This window comes from Meleagris gallopavo, chromosome 6 (assembly GCF_905368555.1).
Source record: "Meleagris gallopavo chromosome 6, MGAL_WU_HG_1.1, whole genome shotgun sequence".
Lineage (NCBI taxonomy): Eukaryota > Metazoa > Chordata > Aves > Galliformes > Phasianidae > Meleagris > Meleagris gallopavo.
This window is the reverse complement of record NC_139409.1, coordinates 4,469,752-4,497,068: the sequence shown is the minus strand read 5'-3', so window position 1 is coordinate 4,497,068 and position 27,317 is coordinate 4,469,752. Positions and strand designations below refer to the sequence as shown.

At 46.3% G+C, this 27,317-nt stretch overlaps 1 long non-coding RNA gene across 3 annotated transcripts; it reads right to left on the bottom strand.

Annotated features, from left to right (window-relative positions):
- Positions 1–6,913: 6,913 nt before the first annotated feature.
- On the bottom strand, positions 6,914–26,995 carry LOC146544060 (uncharacterized). 3 transcript variants are annotated; one of them, XR_014884100.1, is made up of 4 exons: positions 26,636–26,989; positions 20,419–20,685; positions 11,500–15,447; positions 6,914–10,540 (listed from the first exon to the last, which is right to left on the bottom strand). It is a non-coding gene; the product is annotated as an uncharacterized LOC146544060 (long non-coding RNA). The 3 variants fall into 3 exon arrangements; XR_014884098.1 differs by lacking the exon at positions 6,914–10,540 and having other exon boundaries at positions 11,385–15,447; positions 20,419–20,944; positions 26,636–26,995; XR_014884097.1 differs by lacking the exon at positions 6,914–10,540 and having other exon boundaries at positions 11,385–15,447.
- Positions 26,996–27,317: the final 322 nt, after the last annotated feature.

Sequence of the window (27,317 nt, the reverse complement as noted above, 5' to 3'; positions counted from 1 at the left end):
TGTGACCCATCTGAGGCTATTGAGTTGCATGTGGCTCGTGTGCATCTCCCCTCCTCGTCTAAGTTATGTGAAAAGCTCTAGGGCTTTGCTAGTGTGGCTTAGACTCTCAGCTGAGGAAAGTGTAGAGATGGAAAGGACATTTAGGCTGGCCAGATCCCTTTCCATAAGGGACTGTGGGAAGCAAGAAGCAACTGACGTATCTGATCTGTGTGCCACTTAAGCCCTCCGCTCAATTTGTCTTCTATTTGTCACTTGCATGGCCAAAAGCCATATCAAGATTTTGGTACATAGATCCTGAGCTCAGGAATGTCAGTCACTGCCGGGGTTCAACAGCAAATAGAACTCATGGAGTTCTCTGAAAACCTCTCCTAGATGCATCCTGTGCACGGTGTCTCAAAATCTCACTCCATTTCTGACAAGGGTGCAGTGGATGCCATGCTAAGAAGTCACAGTTTGCCATGAGGCTGCATGATCTCCTCTGTGTTGTTATTCCCGTGGCAACAACAGCCATCATTTGACACGTCAGCCTGCCTGCCGCATGCCTGAGCTGCACTGTACTGGCATTAGCTGGCTTTACACCTGCTAAATAATTGTGCTCTCTCTTCAAGATCAGGCATGTGAGCTTCAGCCATTCTGAGAACAGCTTCACCAGAGCAAAAAATCCAGTTAAAGAGAGGAACTCAGCAGGCAGAGCTGCTGAGTCATTCCTCAGCCCTCCTCGGGTAGCCTTGCAGCAACCAGGGGATCAAAGGTGAGGTGACCTTGTGCATCCAAGGTGAGGCAGAGTCCCTTGCACGGACTGGAATGTGCATTAGCTTTGGAATGCAGACATGCAAACAAGGCTGAGCAAGCGCCTTTAGAGCTGCTGGGGGCACGGCTCTAAGATCATCAGCATCTTGGGAGAAAAAGCTCTGTGTGTGTCCAAAATGCGGGGGTTCAGATGATCAGAGGATATATTCTGAGCTCTATTCTTCAGGCTAGGATTGTGATTAGCGTGGATGATGTTTGGTTTTGGTCTGTTCTGTTTTGAATCTGGCTGGGTCATTCTGAAGAGCCTAGAAACCTCTCTGTAATTTGCTAAATAGGAAACCTGCACCCGGCCTGTAATTTCACAATTCTCATTTCAATCTGCAAAGTCATGTTTTAAAGATTATTGTTTCTCACCCCACCTACAGCCCACTCCTTGTATGTCAGTGGACAAAATACCAATATTTCTGGGTACGTCTCAACCATTGGTTCTGTATTGCTGATATCTATACTATCTTCTGTCCTTGGGAATAGAACTGAGCAACCTACTGACTTCTTTTACAGGGATTGTCTGACCAGGCCTGTTCTACTGGCTTGTTTTATGGATCCAAAGCAGGAAAGATCCCAGTGCTGACTGCCACATCTCCTCCATCGCTCTGGAAGAACATTCCTTCCGGAGCGATGGAGGAGATCTGGCAGTCAGCACTGAGAAAACAGAACAGTTGTTGAAGATGAAAACAGGTCTGCTGTCTTTTGTTTTGATGCTTTGCTGTGTCCTGAAATTACAGGTGCTACTACCAGGTGCAGACAAGTGAGATTTATCATCAGTAACTTCACACATCTGCAATGTGAACATTTACTTCTGAGGAGTCTTCCTGAACCCCTTTTAACGTCCAACAGTATACCTTCCTCTAAAGTAGACATTGGCATCCTGTTGGGATATGCCCTAGAAGACTCCATTTGTCTTCACAGACCCTAATGGAGTTCATTTTTCTTCACAGACCCTAATGGAGTTCATTAAATAGCTGAGAGAGACATTTATGCATGAGGTATCTAGATTTAGTGACCTCCGATTTTCAGTCTAGTTTTCATTGAAACACAAGATTTTAAAATCAAGCCTCTGTTCAGTCTTATTCTCACATCACTCAGACATCTCTGGAGATGGAATTGCCCTCCTCTCAAGATACAATTTGAATTTGTTCACTAAAACATCTGCACATATGGCCCCTCACAGAAACTATGCTTTCATGAGTTTCTTGCCTTGGGCCACACCACTCTTTCAACCCATCCTCTGGGAAGTGTTTTGTAACAGGGTAAACAAATGGGATGGATGTGTTTTTTTCCATTGCTTTTTGGGAAATAATTGGCGAGTAGGCATGGACTGGCTCCCCCTGGACAAATCCACCACAATGTCCTTATGAGCCTGCCTACCTGCTGTGCCTGGGTTATGCCATACAGCACGCTATGAGATCCTTAGGATGAAAGGAGCTATATAAACATAATGCATCTCTATTGATGATAAATTATGGGGAAAGGGAAATGTGCGATTTAAAGCAGTGCCAGCTGTGGTCTAATACCAGATAAACCAAACCAAGGCTGTTCTCAAACAACATTAGCCACTCTGCACCACTCATGGCCAGGCAAACTAGGGGGTAAGAACAATTTTTCCTATCAACCCCACAAAGATCTTTCTCCTCCTGAATGTCTTTTCCGAAGAGATAAAGCCATGGACACTGCTGACATGTTGCATTCCTCTTATCTGGGACGGTTATGTCATCCGGCTGGTGTAAATCTCCTGCTTCCTTGTGTGCTGTGAGCAATCTCTGCTGTTGTGAAGAGGCAGTTTGGTTTCTTGCTGCTACCCAGAGCAAGAGGTGTGACTTGTCAGCAAAAAAGTCATGGGAGTGATTACAGAAGGTGGCAAAAGGTTGAAAGCTGTGGCAGGGAGCTCAGAAAGCGCTACACAGTCTGCACAGAAATCCCTCCTCTCACCATGTGTCTTATGTAAGGTGATGAGACTGACTCACCATGCTGGGAAATCTCCTGAATATCTGAGCAGGACTGCTGTGCTGCATCTTTGGAAATGCAGAGCCATCAGGAACTCCTGTAAATTGTACTTTGCCAGACCTTGCATCTCTTGCAACTTTGGGGGGATGAGTGAGGCACCGAGTGTTATGTCAGATGGCAGTGTTACCAGTGACCTCAGCTGGGACATCAGACCAGTCTGCCCAGAGCCCCATCCAGTCTGGCCTTGAGCACCTCCAGGGATGGAGCATCCACAGCTCTCTGACAGCAGTACCAGTGCCTCACTGCTCTCTGAGCACAGAATTTCTTCCTAACATCTAAACTAAATCTCCTCTCTTTTAGTTTAAAACCATTTCCCCTTGTCCTACCTTAGGAGTGGATGAGTTGTCCCCCAAACATCACTGACTGTCACACACACTTTTCTGTGCCTGCAAAGGGAGTGTGGAGTTGCAAACACGACCACATATACTTGCATCCCATCAGCTGCATCTCAGCCCAGGTCTGATCTGTCTCATGTTGACATCAGCTTCACACCAAGAAAACTGCAATCCACGGACCTGATTTTACGTGTAATGGCAGCGGTGCTGATGAGATGAGATTCAGAACCACCATTTGGCAGTTTTGTCCCCCAGCGTACGCTCTGACAGTCATTACAGTAACATTTTCATGGCTCCTTTCGTAAAAAGAAGCCTTTCAGTTAAGAATTATTTGTTTGGAGTGGAGCCAATTGCAAACTGCTGCTATCTTAACAGGGTGTCCCGCGATGCTTTCAGCTACAACGAGGTGTGCAAGAGGTGTTTTGGTTTGCTGGCAGTTCTGAAAGATAACTGCATACATCTCTGTAGTTCCTGATCTAGTGAAAAGTTTCACTCAGCCCGAGAGAAAACATTTCAGTTGGTCTTTATGTGAAAAAGAAAAACAGAGTGAAAGGAAACCTCTGAGCAGAAAGACATCTTGCAGCAAAATCCTTAAAGCAACTTATTTTTACAGTTCTAACTGAATTTATTTGGCAAAACTGACAGAAATTCGCAGTGTTTCTGCTTTTTTCACCAGAAAGAGCACTTAGCCCCCCAAAATCCACCCACACTGTTTCTGCTGCAGTGTTCAAAAAGCCACAGGGCTCCGGGCCCTTGCTGGCAGGATGGGAGGGACGGGGAACAGCCCTGCAGGTTGGTAACAGAAGGTTAGCAAAGGGCTCCTGGAAGCCTTCCCTCTGCCATACTTCCACGCAGCGAATGTTCCCGTTACTACTTGCAAGCTGGTCTCAGAGCACAGCAAATACCAGGTACAATAAAGACCCAGACAGCAGAACGGAGTATAAATAGATGATGGAATTCCTGGCACCAGCTCTGGAGCAGTTTGGGACTGGAACGAGTGAAAAATACAGTTTCTCTAAAAGGGAAATTTCCTGTGAGTAAAAGCCAAATGTTCCCCCTTGCTCCCCCTCCTTCTTTCCCCAGATTCCAGTTTTTCACTGGGGAGAATCCAAGTGTTTCAAGTGAGTTCAAGCAGAATTTCGCTGTGTTGAACTGGCCTGATTTGGGATGCAAACCGACCTCTGAAACACTGAAATTTCCCGTGGGAGCAGAAATTCGGAATTTTGCTCAGCTCCAGTTACTCCGTGCATGGAAATGGCCTCAAGCAAACAAACAGCGCAGACAGGAGATGCACCCAGTAAGTAGGTTAAGCGGGAAAGGGTTCCCTGGTGGCACCTCCTCTTTCTCTCTTCTGCCCAGGGAAACCTGGGAAGGGAACAGCTCTGCAGAGCTGGGCAGCGATGAGCTCCCCTGCAAGGCAAAGGGAAGCAAACATATCTTTAAGCTCAGAAATCTATTCCCACAGCAGACAAGTACACCCCAGGGCAGGTTAATCTGACCTGAATGTGCTGCACTGACCTCAAGATATCGCCCCAGCAAAAGGGTCACCGCATCCTCTATGTGAAAACATGCAATTTTCCAGCAAAAAGAAGACCCAAGGATTTTGTGGTCTGCCCCACAGAACCCTGTCCCTGGACGCATTCAAGGCCAGGCTGGATGTGGCTCTGGGCAGCCTGGTCTAATTGTTGATGACCCTGCCCGTGGCAGGGGAGTTTAAGCTAGTTATCTTTGAGATCCTTTTCAACCCAGGCCATTCTATGATTCTGTGATTCTATGATAACAGCTTTTCTCAGGCTGTTGGATGGCTGCAGTCCTCTACCTCTTGTCTGAGCACTGCAAAGTGCCCTGCAAACAATTAAGCCTCACAATCCCCTAGCGAGCTGGGGAAGAATTATCTCCTCATTTTTACCTGTCTGGAAAATGACACAGAAATTAATTGACTTCTTCAAGGTCACTCAAAGAGTCAATGGGAGATGTGAAAATGGGACCCAGGAGTCCTGACTGCTGGTCTTTTCTATCCACCAGATACCTAACATCAATTGCAGGAGAACCCACTCTTAGGCTTTGTAATTTTGATTAAAGATTCAAACAATATTGGAGCTTTAGGGGGGAAAATAATTCACTCCAACTTTACCAAGCGGTGCATGACCAGGCACGGCCCCTCTGGGGATAGGAGCACTGTTGAAGGAGAGCAGATCTGCTGTATGCTCCGCATACACATGAGGTCCTAGGCTTGACGCCAAGGGACATGGGCAGCAGGTCTGACTCCTTGGAGCCAACAGCTCAGGGCTCTGGCAGGGCTTCGCATATTTGTGAGTCACCAGAAGATGAGGCCTTGAATAGAAGAAGCAGCAAGCTGTGCATTTATGCCTTGCATGGGACATGTGTTTAATATCTATATTGATTATCTGAATGAAGGAATTGTGTGCATGCTCAGTAAGTTTGCAGACAATATCAAGCTGGGGGAAAGCGTTCATCTGCCTGAGGGTAGGAAGGCCCTACAGGAGAATCTGGGCAGGCTGATCTCTGGGCTGAGGCCAATTGTAGGAGGTTCAACAAGACAAAGTGCGGAGTCCTGCAATTCAGGACAACCTCATGCATTGCTGCAGGCTTGGGTGACAGCAAAGCTGTGTGAAGGAAAAGGACCTGGGAGTGTTGGTCAGCAGCTGGCTGAATATGGGCTAGCAGTTTGCCCAAGTGGCCAAGATGGCCAGGGGCATTCTGGCTTGTGTCAGCCAGCAGGAATAGGGGAGTGACCATCTGTCCTGTACTCAGCACTGGTGAGGCTGCACCTTGAGTGCTGTGTTTGCCGTTGGGCCCCTCACTGCCAGAAGACATTGAGGCCCTGGAGTGTGTCCAGAGAAGGGCAACAGAGCTGTGAGGGGTCTGGAGAACAAATTTTATGAGGGGTAGCTGAGGGAGCTGGGGTTGTTCAGTCTGGAAAAGAGGAGGCTCAAGGGAGACCTCATAGCTCTCTACAGCTCTCTACCTGAGAGGAGGTTGTGGTGAGGTGGTGTTGGCCTCTGCTTTCAGGTAACAGTGGTAAGATGAGAGGTGATGACCTTAAGTTGTACCGGGGAGGTTCAGGTTGCATATTAGGAAAAATTTATTCTCCAAAACAGTAGTAACGCATTGGCACAGAATGCCCAGGGAGGTAATGGAGTCACCACCCCTAGAGACGTTCTAGGGTAAATGCTGCACTGAGTGACACGATTGATTGTATGGTGATGATGAGTTGATGGTTGGACTAGATGATCTTAGTGTTTTTTTCCAACCTTAATGATTCTATGATTCTGTTAATAGCGTATGGAGTTTATCAGATGTGCCTCCTGCTCTGCGTACACACAGGTGGCTCCTTGCCCTGTGTAGAGCAGAATGCACCTTCCACCAGACTCCTTACCCCTTCCCTCCAGTCCCATGCAAAGCTTGGTGACCCATTTCCAATGCCATCTCCTTTCTTCTCCCTCCAGCACATGGGGACACTCTCTCAGTACACTGCACAAGTGCCCCATACCCAGGCTAGCGAGGGGACCACAACCAGCCCCTTTATTTGCTCTCACCTTCCTTTCATCTCTCTGGGTTCACCACTTCCAAACACTCCATCTCCTCTGGCAAGGCCTTGCCCAGCCATGAGTCTGGAAGAGCCTAACTCACTGTTACCCTCTAGTGCTGGACCAGGTGGCTACCAGCCCTGGAAAAACAGGCTTTGCAGGCATCAGCAGGTTATCCCCATCATTTCAGGCCACCTTACATTCAAGTCCTGCTCATAGCAACTCAATTCAGTTCCTGTATTCTAGCTCCTCAATGGTTTGCCTTACTTTGTTTCACAGGAAATTGTCACCTGTGTGTTGGTAGCATCAACAAGCATTTTGGTTCACTTGATTGCATGCCCACTATGGTTTTATTTATTTATTTATTTATTTATTTTCTTGTTAATTCTTTCTTTTATTGATTTGAAGTTCTACCTGTCATCTTGAGTTTGGTTCTCATGTTTGCTGTGGTTGCAGCAGAGGGACCGGTTGCTGGTTTGTCCATGGAGAAGCTCACTGTGCAATAGCTGCTGGCAATGATTAGAGAAGTTCATTTTATGAAAAATTCCTTTTATTTTTGTAATGAAAGCAGTGCTGGAGAGGGGGGCCAAGATTTGCTTCCAGTCTGAGCCAGTAAGGGTTGGATGCTGAATATACTGACGTCTTCTTCTGCTTACTCTGCCATGAGTTTCCAAACAGCCAGGACTTAGCCTCTTGGCTGGGAAGAGGGGAGCTGAGCTTCTCAAAAGCAGCCTTTATGGATGAGGCTGAAGGCAACCACACAGTGGTCCATCCATCAGTCTGACCAGGGCATGGCAAGATGCTTGGGACTGGCCAATAGTCTACAGCCTTATATGACAATGATTAAGTGCTGGAAACACTAATAAAGCCACTTTTTTTTTCAAAATTTTCTTCTTTATTTTTTTTTTTTCAACAAGGATTTTCTTTTCTTTATATCACACATGCCGACATGGGTTGCTACATGCTCTCCTAAAAGCAGCCTAGCAGTCACATTGGCTATGGACCTAGAGCCTGCTTGGTCCCCTTGCACATTTAGATCTATTTTTCTGACAAGCTTACCTTGTTTACAGACACACATGAAATGCTGCACATGACATTCTGTCCTGGTGCATCTTGTTAGACTGTATTTTAACTTTATTTAATGTTCTCATTGATGGAATAAACGTCACTATTCATATAAATCATTTACATGTTGAGATCCTGTGATAAAGCATGGTAAAAGTGTCTTGCCCACACTAATGAACTGAGCAAAGCAAACATCCTGTAAGATAAGGAGCATTTTGAAACTTCATGGACAGAAACAACATTTGATCTTTGAGTCTGAGTACTTGTATATACAAGCCATAAAAATTCACCCACGTATTTCTGCATTGTGTCCAGTAATGCATTCTTGAGTAATGTGTCTGTTCCTGGAAATCATACAGGACACTGTTCATTTGCCTAAATGGAGGTGTATGGGTTTGTTTTGTTTTTGGTTTTTTTTTTTTTTTTTTTTTTTTTTTTTTTTTGAGATTCTTTGAGAATATGACACATCCTTGCAAGTTTGGTAGGAAATGACACAGACCTACAGATTGCTGGGCTCACAGAGCCAGCTGGCAATGGGGCAGGGCACCTCTATGGCCATTAAGATGTGTGAGATATCTGCGTAACCAGCAGAACTAAGCTCTGTGCAGTGATATGAAAGGTGATGCTCACCTACATATCCTTGTGCTGGGCCCTAGAGCTGAACGTGGCACTGCAGGTGGGGACTCACAAGAGCAAAGTAGAGGTGCACAATCAAATCTCTCACCCTGCTGACCATGCTTCTTTTGATGCAGCCCAAGTTGTGGTTTATTTTCTGCTCTGTGAGGGCACACTGTTGGATCATGCTGAACTTTTCATCAATCAGCACCTTCAAGTCCTTCTCAGAGCTGCTCTAAATGCACTCACTGCTCAGCTTGCATTAGTGCTTAGGATTGCCCCAACCCAGGTGCAGGACCTTGCTGTTGGCCTTGTTGAACTCCATGAGGTTCACATAGACCCACTTCTCAAGTCTGTCCAGCTCCCTCTGGATGGCATCCCTCTCCTGCAATGTGTCAACCACATCACTCAGCTTGGTGTCATCTGCAAGAGTAGATACTGTCATTTAATGAAAATAATTGCATCTTCAGGAGATAGACACTCCACCAAGTCCCTTGATAGATTTTTCCTGTGACTGGTAATATTCTCATCTGAATTTATCTGCTTTGAGCTTCTGGATTTGGTTTACAACCTTTTTCTCCTCAGTAGATTGAAGAAGCCTTTAGTCCTGAAGTGAGTCATATATTATGATCATTCCATTGATAAAATAAACAGCTGGAGCTGTTCACAGCCTTGTAAGATTGCTGAAAATTTGTAGGAACTGACATAACACATGGTTGAACACATTGTTTCTGTCAAAGAGGACAAACAGAGCAAGTTATTAAGTAATTCTGTTACAAGATAACTAACTTAATAGCATCATCACAGTGCAACCATCTATGACAAATCAAAGCAAAGCCACGTGTAAGTCACACATGCATGGGAGAGTTTAGATGCATATCAAAGTCTGTGCATCCATGGAAGAGATTCAGAAAGATCAGAAAACTGGAAACAGAATATCCAGTGCGTGTAGTCACAGGAACACTGTCAGCATTTGCTGAGAAAATGGAGAAGAGAGTGATAATGCAGTTACAGAGTGATATAGTATAGTTATCCGGAAAATAGATCGGAGCTGTGAACTCAGAAAATGTTTTCAGTTCTTTCCCACCATTTCTAGAGATTTAAGAAATGAAAGAACTTTTGCAATGAACAGGACTGCACTGTGGGTATCTTAATCTCACAGTGATTTCTCCTTTCTGGACACAACCCTGAATTCTGATGACTGCTTCAACACAACCCACAAGAGATTCCTTTCTTGCAGCCTTCTGACCACTTTCTTCAGAATGATCTCCTTTGTCCCAAGGTTTTGTAACAGGGCATGAAATCTTCTCCCTCTTCCCTTTGAAGTGAGGCATAACATAAAAGAAGCAATGGGGAAAGTAAATGAAGCTGGTAGGATAAATCTACTGAGTATTTTCTGAGCTGTGTAGCTCTTCTGATTGAACTCAGCCCCCGTGATGCTGTAAATCAGCTCCCATGCTGCTGACTGACAAGGGAGGTCAGCCTGGCGTTTGCACAACAGCCAGAGAACTGCAACATGTGAATCCTTATCCCTGGGGCGAAACTCACAGCCAAGACTGGGTGCCAGAGAGGGATTTCCTTGCTGGAAACATCACAGTGGTACCTCAGGGAGTGGATGCAATAAGCAGACCACGTGCCACCCTCTTTCCAGGCAGAGTTTAGTTGAATTTTAAGCAGTCTCACTCAAACCTCCCCCTATGACAGCAAATGTCACTTGTAAAGTATGTAATTTGTGCCTGCAGGCTTGTGTCACCCAGGTCACATGCAGATGTGTATTCCCTGCTGTTTCCTTCTCAGCTCTGAAAGGATGTGGTTTCGGCACTGCCTGGCATCCCAGTGAGGCACCTGCAAAGCCAGGGCCTTGTTGTAGCACAGGAATACTGATGGGGCTTGGGGACCTCCAAATGTCCCCACTATTGTGGTGACCACCTCTGTGCAAATGCTCAAATCACCAGGTGCTGGGGGCTGGGAGCCCATGGAGTCTTCTGGGAGAGAGTTTTCTTTCTTCATCCTGGGCAGCTATCCCTGATTTTGGCCTTGGACTTGCATTCTTCCTGGCCAATAGACTGCTCCCTTGGCTTCACTGTGGATGCAGGACAGATGGTGCTCACAGCATCCGGCTTGCCCAATCTGAGCAACATGATCAAGCTGTAGGTGTCCCTGTTCATTGCAGGAGATTTGGATTAGATGACTTTTAAGAGTCCCTTCCAACTCAAATAATTCTATGCTTCTATGATTCCCTGATTCTATGCCCAGCCCGACATTGCAGAGGTCTCGCTCCTCTAACTAGAAAGCTGACACTGGTTGTTGCACTACAAACCCAACCTATGCTGGAAAGGAGCTGCAAGACCCTTGGGAAGCCCATGTCACCTCCATGCTGTGACCTATTACTGGAGACCTTCAGTGGGCTGCCGAGGCTGTGTTGGCCAAATGATGATGGGGTCAGGATATGTGGCTGCCACACTCTCTGTGTTGCACTTCAGTCCTACACATTCCCTTGACTGGGCTCACCACTGGGAGTGACCTTAAATCCCCCACTAAAACAGTCACACTGGATGTCAACTATATTATATTTTCTCATAGTAAAACTTCAGTGCGGTTAAATAACTTCACAGCATCATCTGGCTAAACAAGTGCTAAACAAGTGCTCCAGCATTTTGGGAAGTGAAACCTGAGCTTCTCGTGTGCCAGCCCAGCAGGCACCCTCTGAAGCTTGTTTGTAAACTGAGTGGACATTTGGCTCTCCTGGGGTTCAGGGACACATGGCTGTGAGAGCACTCAGATGAATGAGAGTCGTGAACCACTGGTGGCCCTGGATGATCCTACAAGGCAATTGAATTACTTACTGTATTTCAAAGACAACGGCGGATGAATGATACTGGACTCTTGTCTGGACTCTGAATGCTCCTGCTATGGTTAAGGCTCCATATACAAACAATAAAGAATTTTTATGCCTTCCAGCACTTCAAGATCTGCTCATGAAAAGCACTTTATAGAGAACAAATATTCCTAATGTTGTTTATTTCAGTGTTGGAAGTGTATCCTCATCTAATAGGGTGCCATCAGAAAGACCTCACTATTCCATCGTCCACATAAGGGTAGAAAGGATGCAAACATACCTCCCTAGCACAGCACAGCAGCTCTTACAGAGAGATGTCCCAGTTCCTCCCATGCTGGGTGGCGAGTGAGTGGCAAGTGGGCTTCCTTCTGTATTAACCATGACAATATTTTGTTGTTTCCTCAACCCACTCCCATACACAGCTGAGACTCATGTAAGTATCTGGGCCAGAGAGGAGGTTTCCATTAAAATGTTTTTAGGGTCCAAAAACTGAGTTCTTACATACCTTTATACACCCTGAAATGTATGCATCAGACTCCTAATGGAAAAGGAAGAAAACGTTTGGGGTAAGAGACATCAGAGTCACTTGCCCAGCCAGCCAGCGTGTGAACAGAACAAGAACTGTGTCCCCATCAGATCTAACTTTGTCCTTAATTAGAAACGCTTTAATCCGTGTTGATGAAGAAAATTAGAGTGCAGTGCAAACAAAGAAGGTGCTCAGTGCTGCAGTGAGTCATCTCCTTGGTGGCTCAGTCCGGATGGGAGAGCAGATGCTGCTGGGTGCAGTGCTTGGAAGCAGGATGAGGAAGACTAGAAAGTCTTGTCTTCTTGGGGGTCTGGTCAGCCAGCAAGAGGACCTTGTTTATAGACATGTCATTTGTTTGCTTTCTGTTCCTCTCTTATTCTGCTTTGTGCCACAGGAGTGCTCCTTGGTAGGTACCTTTAATAAATGGTTCCTTTTTCACCCCTCCTTCAAGCCAAACCGAAAAATTGGATAGCAGTGTAACAAGTCATTGTTAAAGTGATGGTTAATACAAATTCTAGATGGAGGGTTGTAGCATAGGAACAGATTGTCCAATTTTCTTAGAGAGATGGAGACATGCGTGTCATTAATAAAACATCTTGTTGTATAGTTTTTAATTACTTTTCTCATCTCAGTTAAGAGAAGCACCCAGCTAACAAGAAAGAGCAGATAATTTGATGGAGGCTCTTGTAATAGGCATTGTTGGAGCCATCATCTGCCAGAGTATCTCTGTAATTAATGGTTTGTTTAAATTCCAGTGCATAATTGTCTTTGCATTCTTGACTCTGACTGCTGCTTAAATCCTTATGGGATATTTGTAGAGAAAACAGGAGGACAGTGGGAGTTTCATAGAATCATAGAACAGCTTGGGTTGGAAGGAGCCTTAAGGGGTCCCAGCCCCTGTTGTGGTCTGGCTATCCTCCCCAGCTCAGGCTGCCCAGGGACCCATCCAGCCTGGCTTTGAGCACCTCCAGGGATAGGGCACCCAGAACTTCTCCGGGCAGCAGTTCCTCACCACCCTCAGAGTAAAAACTGTCCTGATCTAATTCTCCCCTCTTTTAGCTTAAAGCATTTCCCCTCATCACTATCTGCTCGTGTAAAAAGTTGGTCCCCCTCCTATTTATAATCTCCCTTCAAGTACTGGAAGGCCTCAATGAGGTCTCGTTGGAGCAGAGCAGACAGTCCCCTCCCTGTCCCCGCTGCCACCCCTCTGCTGATGCAGCCCATGTTGCTGTTGGCCTCCCAGGCTGCAGGCTCACACTGCTGGCTTGCATGCAGCTTTTTGTCCACCAGGACCCCAAGTCCTTCTCCACAGGGCTGCTCTCAGTGAGTTCTTCTCCCAGTCTGTACTCACAGCTGGGATTGCCCTGACACAAGTGCAGCACCTTGTCCTCGGCCTTGTTGAATCTCATTAGGTTCTTGTGGGCCCACTTCTCAAGCCTGCGCAGGTCCCCATGGATAGCATCCCTTCCCTCTGTTGTGTCAACAGCACCACTCAGCTTGGTGTCATCAGCAAATTGCTGAGGGTGCACTCGATTCCATCATCGATGTCATTGATACGGATGTTGAAGATCATCAAACCCAAGATGGGTCCCTGGGGGACACCACTTGTTGCCAACTTCCACCTGGACACAGAACCACTGACCACAGCCCTCTGGCAGTGACCATCCAACCAATTATTTACCCTCTGAATAGTCCACTCTTTAAATCCAAACATTTCCATTAGTTTTAGTTCATCACAAATGCTCATCAGCCAGATGTGTTTTCAGTGGTGGCATTTCCCAGTGGTGCCTCTGTGACAGCAGCTGACATTATACAAGAAAACAGTGTTTTTTCCTGGGCATCTGAACTGCTATTTTCCAGCAATTTACAGGGCCTTATGTTGATGCATGGCTTTATGAACAAGGCTGTGTACCTTAGTACAACGTGGCACGTCCCTGTCTTTTCTGCCACTGTATCACCTGAATTTTTTACAAGAGCTGAATCTGGTCCTTGTCTTCTCCCTACCACCAACCTCAGCACAGCTTTTGAAACTTTGTGAGGTACATTCATAAAGAAAACAACAAGCAGAATACTCCCAGTCCTTGTAAATGTAGAAGAAATTTTGAAAGCATGATCCAGCCACAGCTCTGAAGTTCTCAGAAACCAGAAAGCATGAAAAAAAAGTATCCTGTTAAAAAAAAAAAAAAGACAAAAAATGGAAGGAAAGTGGAAATCATTGTGACATGCATCTGAATAGATGCAAATCCTGAGGAGCTGAAGGGGCTGCCCACATCACTTTGAGAGTCATGCCATCAGCTTCATAGGCACTGTCGCTTTGCAAACAGTAAGGCATTTAGCACAACTGCAGTTTGACATACACTGGGGCATAAAGCTAATTTTGGTCAGTGACATCCCTGTAAGACTGGCAGATGGGTGCATATTCTCACTGAAGAGGTTAACACTGTTGGAGGACATAAAAGGAATGAGGAATAAAATCATTGCTGAAAACATCCTCCCCGCTCTGTGCCTCGAGAATAAACAGTGGGAAAATCCTCCTTGGAGGGTATCTGTGTGCTACAGGAGGCAGCGACTGGAGCTGGGATTGCAAACTGTAAATAAAGGTTTTTATACCTCAGTGACTTTATGGCCTGTAACAGCGTTCATGGCTCTGCGCTCTAATCAGATCTCATGCTTCAGGACAGAAAGCATCCTGGCATGAGGGAGGAATCGTCTTCTGCCATCCACAGATGACCACAGGTGACCAGTGATGAGGTGCATTATGTAAAACCTCCCTCTGAAGCATCCCGTATTATTGCCTGCTGATACCTAACAGTCTTCAGCCAAAATGCTGAGAAGCTCCTAATTAAAGGACAGCAAGCAAGCTACTCATTGCCTCATTGCCGATTATATTTGGGAAGCCCTCTGTTACTGCAGGGAGGAGAACCTAACTTGGGCATACAGCGTTAGGTGCCTTAGGACACATGAATTCCTGCAGTGTGCTGCTGGCTCCCATCTTCCAGCTGTGGTATGGAACCACACAGAGTGGTTACAAGCAGTGACAGTGGCAAGGGAGAGTGTCCCCAGAGCCTGACTGACAGATGAGGACCATGGTTGGATATCCCACCTGTCTGGGTGGAGGTTCGGAAAATACCCTGTTCATCTGAGTTGCATTAAGCAGGTTGTTGTGAAGCTCCCCAGGGAGAGAGGAGCTTCTACGATTCTATGAACTGGACTCAGAAATCCTTATCCCTTCCAACTTGGACTGTTCTATGACTCTGGAGAGATTGCCCAACCATGTTGGGATGGTGGGAGCCCACATCACGGGAGCTCCTCTCTTCCTGAGATCTTGTCTTCTGTTGTATCGCTGAGCAAGAAACCCTTTGCCATGGATAGGAGTCAGTCCGTAGATTGAGACATCAATTCATCTATTTTGACGTAGAAATCTTCTCAGAAGAGTGTTCTGGGTGTGAGAGTGCCCTTCACTGTCTACAAAGAAGAGCTCAGTTGTCAAACAGATCCATTTCCTGGTGCCTATAGCCACATCTCAGGTCTTGGACCTTAGACTTGAAATAGAGGGCCTGGAGGAAAGTGAAGGGCATGTGGAACTTCATGGATGGAGCCATGCTGGTTTCTGCCTAAAGGGTGAGGAATGGCAGCATCTCTCCTCTCTCCCACAGCTTTTGCCTTGCTTTAGCTGCCATTCTCCTCCTGTTTCTTCAAACACTGTAATTCAAAAATAGAAAAAGGAGAAGAATGAAACAAAACAGCTGCTTGAAAAGCCCCTTAAAAAAAAGAAAAAAAAAAAGAAAAAAAAAAAGAAAAAAAGGAGAACCTAAGATATAATTATGCCTCCTGGATGATATTTTCCCCTGATAATACTGGAAAAATGTTCAACATGTTCATGTGATACTCCATGTACAAGCGTCTGCAGCAAGCCTGTCTCCTTTCCTCTTCCTCCCTCTTTGTTAAGGGAACTGCCAGCATTTACTTTGGATTTGTCTGGGGACAGCTTGGAGGTGAACCTGGAGCACTGCCATGCCTTGATTTAAGGATTTAAATCACAGCCACACAATCTGACCCAGTCCTGTTTTGAACTCTCATTCTATCTAATTTGGGTCTTCAGTTCGGGCTACCTTTGAAGAAACACCGGGATCAATGGAAACGGTGGTGCTGGGCCATCCCTGCTCCCTGCACAGCCATATTTCCCCACAGTAAGAGAGCTCAGAGCTCAAGACAAAAATAATACTCCTATGGGCTGGGAAGGGCTGCTGGCAGAGGCAGAGATGTACCATAGTGGGGCTGAAGGCAGGGGATGGGCTGTGGTGTTTTAAGCCTAAACAAATGTAAGCACCGGGGGTGGCTCAGAGCACACAAGCAAACAGGCAGTGCCTTCCAGCTGCCTTCTCTGCCTCTCTCCCTCCCATCCCCCAGGACCCACTGCTAATTGCACTGCCAAAGCTCTGCAGAAATTCCCACTGCCTTCCCATGGGGCTGTCTATGGGGTCAGAGCATCCCGCCCCGAGTTTATGCTCCGTTCTCAGACTCAGACCCAAATAAAGACCTGTGCTTTCCCTTTCACTTCTCTCCCCAGATTTGCAGTAGCTGAGATCCAAATCCTGCAGCAGATTGCTGTGCTTTGTGCTAATTTAATGTGAAGCTTCAGGTACTCAGACATTTCTGCAGTCTTTGAGCATGAAAGTGGCCTTATTTTCCTTTCTCTCCATTCCCTCAATGACCGCTCCAAAAAAAAATGTGAGGAATGAGCAATGTTGCGTGCTTCTTTCTGGCACTTTCTGTGTTTTTATGAGTAGTTTTCCCACCATTTTTTAGGGAGACTCACAGCTGGGCACAGCCCTTAGGAAGCTTTTGAAAACCCAAGCTGGATTTAACATCAGTGAGAAAACCTGGAGTCAAATCCATGTCCCAAAACACAGAGTTTCTGTGTTGGGTGTTTGCACATCTCAGCAATAGAGACCTGAGCAGAGGATTATGCCCTTGGAGAGAGACTATGGAGGCTCAAGTCCTGCATATGGGATGGATGACACCACAGGGGACACGTGATTTCATGTGGAATGAGTGCACACAGAGTGTTTGTGAAGACTAATGTTTAAGTAGGTCGCTCTGAAAGTAATGCCTCCTATTTATTTCCAAAGAAGGAACAGCAGATACAAAGAGCACAATAACATTGTTTTATAGGGCAAATTCTCAGCTACAAAACCTTATTTTTCAACATGGGCACCACCATTCGCTCCGCATTTTTGACAGTAATGAACATGAGCCTGCATGCTGTGTTTGTACAAATGTATACCAGAGGAGGTGACCTACTGTCACTGCCATCACTGCTGAAACACAGCACCCACCCCTCACTGTGCTCACACCCACTGTTTTGTCTCCATAAACGATCAGTAAACGTTGGTGAATGTTAATAGGTGCCATTTTTCCACAAGGAGGAATTTAATTCCATCCCTTTGCTTCATATGCACTTTGATGTCAGACACCATTTTGCCACACTGCCCCTCTGCTGTCATCTGTCACACAGCAACAAAATGTAATTGAATATTTGTGGGAAGGTTCAGCCTCTACTGCTATCCTACCAACATCCACCTCTGACATCGTGGACCAGCATCATAAAATAGGAGGCATTACTTTCAGAGCAGTCCTTGCATAATGGATCTTCTTAGGTGATATTTTCTTTTGGATAATGCTCAAATGGACAGAAAAAAAGAAAAAGGGAGAGCAATCCAATATAAAAATCACAATGTGACTAGTTTTAAAAGGCTTTTTTGACCTATTGTTTTGAAAAGGTGCTGCAAATCAAAGTTTCTTCTTCCCAGCTGCAAAGGTGCTGTTCTAAATTCAACCTCACATGAAAATTCAAGTTGCTTCATCCTCACTGGGGTTTTAAATTGAATTAGTTAACTGAATTAGGAATGCTTTTTGCTTTTATGCGTTTGGTTGAGACTGATGAGCCTGGAGCCATGAAGGAGCTCAGTCTGACTGCAGCTGCTGCTGGACCTGCATGCAGTGATCCTCGTGCCCAGAGCTTCCCTGAGCCAGCCCCGTATTTCCTTTGCCAATGATACCCGTGACAAATACCTGGTGTCATTGATATTCCATTAGTTTCCTTCAGTGAAAGATTGGACAGCTTTAAAAAGCCAATAAATTCCCACACGTTGTCTCTAAGAGAAGGATAAAGGATTCCTTGGCGGGCCACACACCATTAAGCCCCCGAAGCGAGCAGTGTTTTATGGTTTGCAGAGCTGAGGTCACTTCTTTGGGATGGATGCAATTAAGGCTCACAGAAGCTACCAAAAACAGCTGCTTCTTCAGGTGCTCTCAAAAGGCACCTTACTTAGAGGAGTGCTGGTACAGTTCCCCTTATTCTAGTCATGGGAGCATACCCCAGTTTTAAGAGATGGTTTTTTTACTGAGGGGGTGGTAAGGCACTGGAGCAGGCTGCTCAGACAGCTGTGGATGCCCCATCCCTAAAAGTGCTCAAGGCTGTGTTGGATGGGGCTCTGGGCAGCCTGATTTGGTGGGAGGTGTCCCTGCCTACTGCAAGGATTGGAACTGGGTGGGCGTTGAGGTCCCTTCCAACCCAAACCATTCTATGACTCTATGCAAAGCAGCATGGATCCCACCTGAAAAAGCCTCATCAAGATCCAGGGATTGAATGCATTTGAAATCACATCATCCACTTGCTCTTGACATAGGTGTTCACCCACTATTTCAAAATTGTTCCTGGGGTGCCCTTTATCTCCCACCATGGACAACGTGCCTATCTTGTGCTCTCCACACCTCAAAAGATGTCATAGAATCATTAAGGTTGGAAAAGACTGCTAAGATTGTCTTGTCCAACCATCAACCCATCACCACCATGCCCACTGACCACATCCCTCAGTGCCATATGCCATATCTCAAGCCATGTGGCCTTCTCTTTTTATACACAGACATTCAATATTTGTAATGTGAAATTACATCAGCTTTCTCATTTCCCACTGTGCTCAGGAACTCTGAATGCTGTCCCTTTTTGGGTGCCATTTCCTGATGTTTTGTGTCTCTCCACCCACCTCTCTGTCACCATGATTTCCCCAGGGTTTGCTTTAGCTGTCATCCTTCAGTGAGTTCTTTGTTCCCCCTGTTCTGCTTACTGCTGAAAAATTGTTACTTGTGCCCAAATTCCAGTCCCTTGCACCCAGATTTTGGGTTCCAGGAAGGCACAAGATTCCTTTCTATTGCTTGTATGTGTAAAACAGATCTTTTTAGTCAAATACAAGAATAAATGAATATGTAAATGTATTTTTTTTTCCTGAAGGTCTCGAGCACAAATGCTTGCTCTGATGAATGACTCATTCCCTTTGTCAGAGAAGCATTGTTGGGTGTTTTCAGGCTATGAGCAAGGCAAGGTTTGGAGGAGGAGTTACTCTCTTTTATTAGACTGGATGATACAGTTGGAAAAAATCAAGTAAGACTGCAGGCACGTGATCCCTTCCTTCAGGTGTAGAGCAGCTTTTGCTGCCTTCAAGCTGACTGTAAGAACAGCTATTGTACTGCTGAGCATAATGGAGCTAAAGTCAGAGCTGGTGTCCACAGCTTGGACCTGGAAATAGAGCCCTCAAGCTCCCCTGATCACTTCAGCATCACCAAATTCAACCTGATATTAAAAATCCTTATCACTTAATCTACTAATTTACAACAGCTCTTTTGAATGTATTTGCCCACATGTCCATGTGGCTTCCAGTTGCTCCTTTATACCTGACAAATAGGAGCAATTAAAACCTGAAGGTGATCAACTGCATTTCCACCTCCTTCCTCTTGGCACTGGGACAAAATCTCAACATTCAAGTAATTCCAGTCCCACAAAACATGTGCGTGCGAGGAACAGGAAGGAGGGAGGAGGTGCTTGATGTAAGTTAAAACCTCTGTCCAAATTAATGGGGAAATAGAAAATCAATGCATCAGAATCAATGGGGCGTGTGGATCCCTACAGAAGGTAATGTGATGGGTTTGCACGTCTCTGTAGGAACAAGTGCAGCTCCACCAAGGCAATGCTATCTCTGGGCTGAGGCACATGCAAGGTGCTGCCTGGGCTAAATCTGGGGAAAAATATCCAAGCAAACCCCAAATTCCCCAAGTCTTTGTGTGGCACGTGTGCTTATCAGTGACATTCCTACCCTTGATCAGGGCTAGCACTGCATACTCCCAGCACTATCTGTTTCAGCCTCTCCGGGTGCAGGAAATCTTCCCTCCCCTCTCCCACTGCATCTGACTCAGAAATTGTTTGAAAATCCCAGTTTTCTGCCATCTCCTGGCTCTCTCTCCCTGGGTAATGGGAGACTGAAGGCAAAGCAAACAAAGGCTTCATTATGCTTGGGAGAGCTGGTGGATGGTGGTGGCACCTCCTCTCCTGCTGCCGTGGTGGGGATCCGGCCTCATTGTCTGAAGAGCTCCAGGCATGGTGAGCTCTCTCCTAACGCGACTTTTGCATCCCAGAGAGAGCTGGGGCTGACAGGGAGCCACTGGTATTAATCATCTGGATTGCAGGATGCACAGGGAGGACGGCAGTGATTTGTTTCCCCATTCCACTGAAAAGCAGCAATGGTTCCAGGCAGCTCAAGCCTGACACACTCATCGTGCTCAACGAGGTGCAGTTGCCTCTATGGGGATAGGAAAGGAAAGGGGTCAATTCCTTACCTGGTGGTGTTGAGGAGCTGGTACAAGTTGCATGGAGAAGCTGTGGATGCTCCATCCCTGGAAATGCTCAAGACAGGTTGGATAGGCTTTGGGCAACTTGGGGCCGGTGGGAGGTATCCCTGCCATGGACATTTCCTCAAACTGAAGTCATTCTATGACTCCTTGACTCCATGACACGGCAGGGCAGAGCTACCTGGCTGCTGAACGCTTCCCTGCAGACTGCAATCCAGAAGTTATCCAGTTGGAGTGGGTCGTGACAGCAACCAGCTGTGAAAACCAAGCTTCACATTGAACACTGAATACCGAGGGAATAAACACCTCATGTCAAAGCAGTGAGACTGGGTTCAGAGAAGAAGGGCAGCTGAAGATCTGAATGAGGCAGAGCAAGTACGGGACTCCTCATCTACCTCTCAAGACTCCCATTTGCAGGAAGGAGACAACATCTTGCTATTTTGTACTTTAAATTAGTGGCTTGCATGCATGTAGAACCATGTCACTGCATGGGCACTGAGATATTGTAAAGATGCTGGAAAGAAAAGGACAATCTATAGGTAGCATTTTCTATAGGTAGCATTGTTAGACATGTTGAGATTAACAACTAGGTGAGGTGAGGAAAAGTATTTCCATAAGCCTTCCTGGGAAGGTTTCTGGAAGCATTTTCAAGCCTGTGACCTTGACAGTTGAGCTCATCAACCCTGTCATGGCCAAGAAACCTTCATCCTCATGTGGTGTCCTCACCTTCTTTATATAAACTTGATCCCCAGGCAAGGGCAGCCTGCCAAGCAAATACACACAGATTCCTTCCTTCCCTTCTTCCACCCTCTGCTCTGCTCAATGCATGGGCCCTACATGGGGCCTTGGAGAGAAAGGTCAGGACCATTTGGTGTCCTCTTACTTTGGCTACTGAAAGGGCATCTCTGGCTGTGCAGCTGTCTAAAAATAACCTGAGCTTTCAGAGCAGCTTAGCTCTGCCGCGTACAGGAATAAATCAACGGGAGTGTATTCCAGCGACAGAGATGTCCAAAATGAGTGCTGCATGGCATAATTCTACTTTAGCCCCGAGCTGCTGGAGCTCAGGGAGCGTTTGGACAATGCTTTCAGATGTAGGGTTTGGATTCGGGGTGATGCTATGCAGAACCAGGGGTTGGACTCAGTGATCCTTATGGGTCCTTTCCAACTCGGGATATTCCATGGTTCTATGAATCAATGTAAATCAGCCCACCTGTGTGCAGTGGCACCACTATAATGTGATGGGTTGACCAAGCCACTTCTTCAACCCCAGAATCCCAATGCACTGTTGTCTCCTTTTTTTGCCTTTGATAACCAAACAAATACGTCCAGTGACAGCTACTCTCCCATGATTTAAAACACTGAGTCCAGCTTGATGTTCATCTAAAGATTATATTAAATGAATTTCTCACTTGACTTTTCCCAAGGAATTCTGCAACAGCCAATTGCCCCATCCTTGGATGTGCTCAAGGCGAGGTTGGATGGGCAGTCTGATCTGGTGGCTGACAAATGGAGAGCTTGGACTATTTCACCCTGAAAGCCTCATCCAAGTCCCTGTACTCTAAGGAAGTGTATCTCAACCCAAAGGATTGTGCAGAAGTGATCTGGGAGAAAAGTCAGAGGAATGGAGAACCACTCCCAAGAGAGGACTAAATCTTCCTGTTACTTTAGATGGATCCCAGTAATTGTAGGATTATTTATTTATTTATTTATTTATTACAGCCTGAAATAGCTGACTGTTGGATTTCAGAAATCACTGGCTTGAATTCTACTCTGTAATCAGGAATTAATCTGTCTAATTGCCTACAGCTCTGTTGCATCTCTCCAAAAAGACAGCAAGGCATTATACTATTTCCTGACTATGTTCTGGGGTGGCAAATATTGGGAACAGACATCAGTCTGTGACATCAATCTTTGGACTGATAGGACGAGGGGGAATAACCTCAAGTTGCACCAGGGGAGATTTAGGGTGGCTATTAGGGAAAACTTCTTCTCCAGAAGAGTGGTCAGGCACTGGAAGAGGCTGCCCAGGGAGGTGGTGGAGTCACTGTCCCTGGAGATGCTCAAGGAATGTGGCACAGAGGGGGAAATATTGGTGGAGTGGTAGGTGGATTGTTAGACTAGGTGATCTTAGTTGGCCATCTGTGAGAAAGAGGGATCTGCATATACAAACCACTGGATATACCGTCCAACCAACCAGCACTTTTGAGATTCACCCCTCTTCTTCCAACACGTACAAGTGTAAATCGTGCCCAGGGCCATTCTGCACCCAATAGGGATTTCACATCGCTCGAAGAGCGGAGCTGTGGAAGTAAACATCAGTAATGTGGCACAGATATGATGTGCACATCCCTGCCTTGTGATGGCTTTCTGATGTGTGTGCGACGAAGCCTGTGGGAACTTCTTTACAAGAGGAGAAGCTAGCAGCGCTCTCTTTTCAGTTGCTCCAACAGAAAGCCCTGGGCAATTGCTGTGCCATTGTTCAAAGCGAGCTGAAAGCACAGCTTCAGAGACAGCTCTGCTGCTTGCACAGGGGGTAATTAACCCAGCCTGGGAGAGCTGAAAATTAGAAAAAAAGATAAATTCTCAGTGGTACCTTGGGGAGGCTGCTGTTTCCCCAGGAAGAAGATCCCCCCCAAACACCTCCTTGTCCTCCTGGTTTCCATGTGGGTCACAGGAAAGGCAGCATGCTGGAATCGTGACTTCAGTGTTAATCCCAGCTCTGGGCTGATTCTGCCTACGGTCTGCTCTTCTCTGTCTCCTCATTGTAAAGTGGGGATAGTTATAATAGAATCATTAAGGTTGGGAAAGACCCCTAAGATCATCCAGTCCAACCATCCACCTGCCACCAGTATTGCTCACTAAAACAAAGTTCTCTAAAAGGCATCTGACAAACAGCAAGCACTCATAATAAGCATGAGTGGTGAATTTATGGGGATGATGTCCTAAGAAACATCCATCTCTGAAATGAATGTGATGTGAGCAGACATCGTTCTTCAAGCTACAGAATGATGGTCATGGTGGGCAGGAATCGTTTGTGTAGCATTTCAAATTATCTGATCAGCCATTGCTTAGAAAACATCTCTGGTCACAAGCAAAGGAGGATGCCAAAGAGTGATCTGATCCCTCTTCTCTCATCAGCTTCCACATGCCTCTGGAAACCCATTGTGCTCTCCAGAGAGGGGAAATCCATCCACACAAAACCTGCTCTGGAGGCTTATTTTGCAGGGAGCTGCAGGAAATCTCACACACTTGTAGAAACTTATCAATAATAGGCAATGTCATTGGGAACATTCGTGTGTCCACGTATGGGCTGGTGCCTCCAAAGTAGGGAAATGGAGCAAAGAGGGTCTGCAAGGGCACATGGGAACATCAGCGTGCAGCTGTACCCTGAGGATGGCAGGAGGGATGGATGAATCATGTGCTCCTGATCCAGGAGAGCCAGCTCAGAAATCAGAGCCAACACAGGCTGTTATCACTGGTGAGTGTAAGAAATGAAAGAGGTGTCCCACGTGGTACTATCAATCATCAGGCGTGTCAGTTTTCAGCACTTAATGGCTGGAAGTTAAAGCCTTTCTCAGCTGCATTTCCAGTCATTGGCTTTCGATTTCGGGCATAAGGAAAGGAATTACATTAGAGGTCTTGGAGGTGAGATTTCCTCCTTCAGTACACATTTTAGTGGCAGAGCATCAGTAATGTGACTTCATATATTTCATCTTCCTTGAAGACCTTACACTGGGAGTCTGCCTCAGGACATTGCCAGAGCTGCCTCCTGTTTTCCCAGAGGTCAGATGTCAAAGGCCACCCATGCTCTGCACCAGCAGACCCCAGGATTCTCATTACTCATGCTATCAACATTGAATGGATCTATAAAATCCACCTCATCCTGTGAAACAGAACAGTCAATTCAGGTATTTTTAAAAAATTTATTTTAATCTAGTTACTTCTTTAAAATTTCTCTGGAATAACAGGACAGAGACTAGTCTCTGACAGCCCCAGTTCCACACACCACTTCCCAACACCACCATTCCTTGTAGACATGGGATGTCAAAGGGCAGAGCGTCAGGATCTCACCAGGGGCCTGGGGGCTGTGTTCAGTCTCTCCAGGCATGTTTACAGGCTTTGAGCAGCCAAGGTGAGGCATAGATAATGACAATATTTCATAGAATCATTAGGATTAAAAAAGACCACTGAGGTCCCCACGTCCAACCTCCACCCATCCCACCATGCCCACTGAACACAGCACTCAATGCCACATCTCCATGGTTCTCCAGGGATGGTGACCCCACCACCTCCCTTGGCAGCCTTTGCCACTGCATCACCACTCTTTCTACAGTGGTTTTTATTCTAATATCCTAGTATTCCTAATTAGCTACGAGATATGGTTTAGAGGCTTGTGGTAGCAATGGTAGTGGGAGGAGGTTGGACTAGATGATCTTGCAGGCTGTTTCCAACCTTGCGATTCTATGATGATTCCTAATTCAATGCAAACAATGATGCATAAACCCTCATAGTATATTCAGTCCTGGAGTGCAGAAGTGAACAAAACCATTCAGAGAGTGAGAGTAATGGCATAAGAAGCATAGGAGGTCTGAAGGACAGAGTCTCTTCCCTTGCACAGCTGCATAAATGTGTGTTAGGGAGATGTACAGACTCCTTTTTGGTATACCAGCACATTTTTCAGATGACAGCAGCCTTTTAAAGCTGTTTCTAATGGTGTCATATGGATTTTCCTTTTATAACAATCTCTCTTTTGGAAATCCCCACTGGTCTCTGCTATTCCAGTGAAGGAGACTGCCTAATTCAGCTCATTTTCCCCAGGAATATCCAGCTGATCATGCAATAGCAATGTATATCAGCACGCTAATGATGCTTGGCACCTTCCTGGGCTGCAAGGGAGGCAGGGGAGATCGCTGTCATTGTGGAATTAGTTGTGCTGGAAACACCATGGGGTTTGTGTCATCCAAGGAGAAAAGAAAAGTCTGTTGTGTTGTGGCTTTCTGAGCCAGACGGTGAGGCAGAGTGGGTTCCCTGGGTCTCCCCATGCTAGGGGTGCTCAAGGGTATTGGTGGGCTTTAAGAAGCAGCAGGCTGTAGCTGGGGGATTTCTCACCATGCAGGATCCCAGGCCAGTTTCTTGCAGGTCCAGCCTGAGGGGTCAGCAGCCAAATAATGTGGGTCTGAGTAGACTGGATGACCTTTAAGCATCCCTTCCAACAAACAATTCTATGGTTCTATGATCTCCTGGTGGAGAGAAGGGGTATGTAGCTCAAGTGCCTCATGGAGTGTGTCCAGCTCCTTCTGGCCATCCTGGAGACATCCCTGCAGATGGGCTTGAAGTACATGTAACTTGGGATCCATGCATGCCCTTCCAGTTCTCCAGCCCAACAGGGTTTAGGACATCTCGATTTTAGGGCCATGGCTGAACACTGCCCTCCCTGTGCGCCATGCCACTGACTGCATGCTTCATGCCATGGAGATGCTGGGATTACACCAGCTGGAGATCATCCTCCATTCCCCTCCTCCCAAGGCAGGATACAATGGTTTGCAGCAAACTCAGCAGCTGCTTGTCCCACACCTGTTCCTGTATCAGCACTGTTTGGATTTCATATGCCACCAATGGGCTCCAGATGCCCATTGGTGGCATATGTGCGTAAAGTCCATAAAGTAGCACCTTATTGACCAGGAGAAGATTGATCCAAATCAATCCAAAGGTGGCAAAGTGGTAATCATAGAGTCATAGAATCATAAAGGTTGGAAAAGACCTCTATGTTCACCCAGTCCAACCCAATCCCACTCCACCATGCCCATTAACCCATGCCCATAAAAATGCCACATTTCTACATTTCCTGAACACCTCCAAGGACCGTGACTCCACCACCTGCCTGGGCAGCCTGTGCTAGTGGCCAGCCACACTTGCAGATAAGAAGTTTTTCCTAATATTCAATCTGAACCTCCCCTTGCGCAAATTGAGGCCATTCCCTCCCATCCTGAAAGAAGGGGCTGACCTCTATGCCAATGGCACAGGTACATGGCCAAAAGATAGGATCCCAGCAGAAGGAGAGTCAACTGCCCACACCATAGCCCATGTAGCAAGCACTCCTGCTCTTTGCCAGGTCTTGATAAGGGACATTTTTTGCCTTTTGCTGCCACACACACACACACACACACACACACACACACACAAAAAAAAAAAGATTGCAGCAAACCTGGCTGTGTGATGGAACTCAGTGCCATCTCCCAGTGCAGAGAAAAGTTCCCATCAGTTGTCTTCATCTCTTACCCATGGTGAGGGAGAACAAGACACTGTGGGGATGCACACTGTCCTGCTGGATACTGTTAATTAGCATAAGAAACAACACCAGAGGCTACGAAGCATTGAGCTGGAGTATAATTAGCTACATGGGATTTGCTAAGTGTCTTGGTCCAGACAACAAGCATGAAACCTCAGGGCCAGCCTGTTGAAGAGCTGCTTTGTGAAAGCAGAAGCCCCCAAGGAGCGCTTGGTGCAGCCTGTCCAAGCCTGCAGATCATTTTGTGCCCAGCACAAGGCTGTGTTGAGATGCACACAATGTCCTGGTTCCTGCTCCCTACCCCAGGGAGTCAACAGCACAGACACTGCTCTCCTTTTTGCTGCAGCTTATTTAATATTTATGCACCCCAATGTTAGGGAACATCCTAATACTTCTTGTGCTCAGAGGTCCAGAGCTCTTCTGAGCTATTTTACTGCATGCATCGCCTTTCCCATTGCACCAGCTCTGGATTTCATCGTGCCATCTCCCTTCGCAGGTCAAGTAAATGCTGAAAGGGAGGCACCCAAATTAGGTCAGATGAATCACCCCTACAGAAGTCCCTGTTTTGACCACTGAGAACTCAGTGCAATGTGGTCAA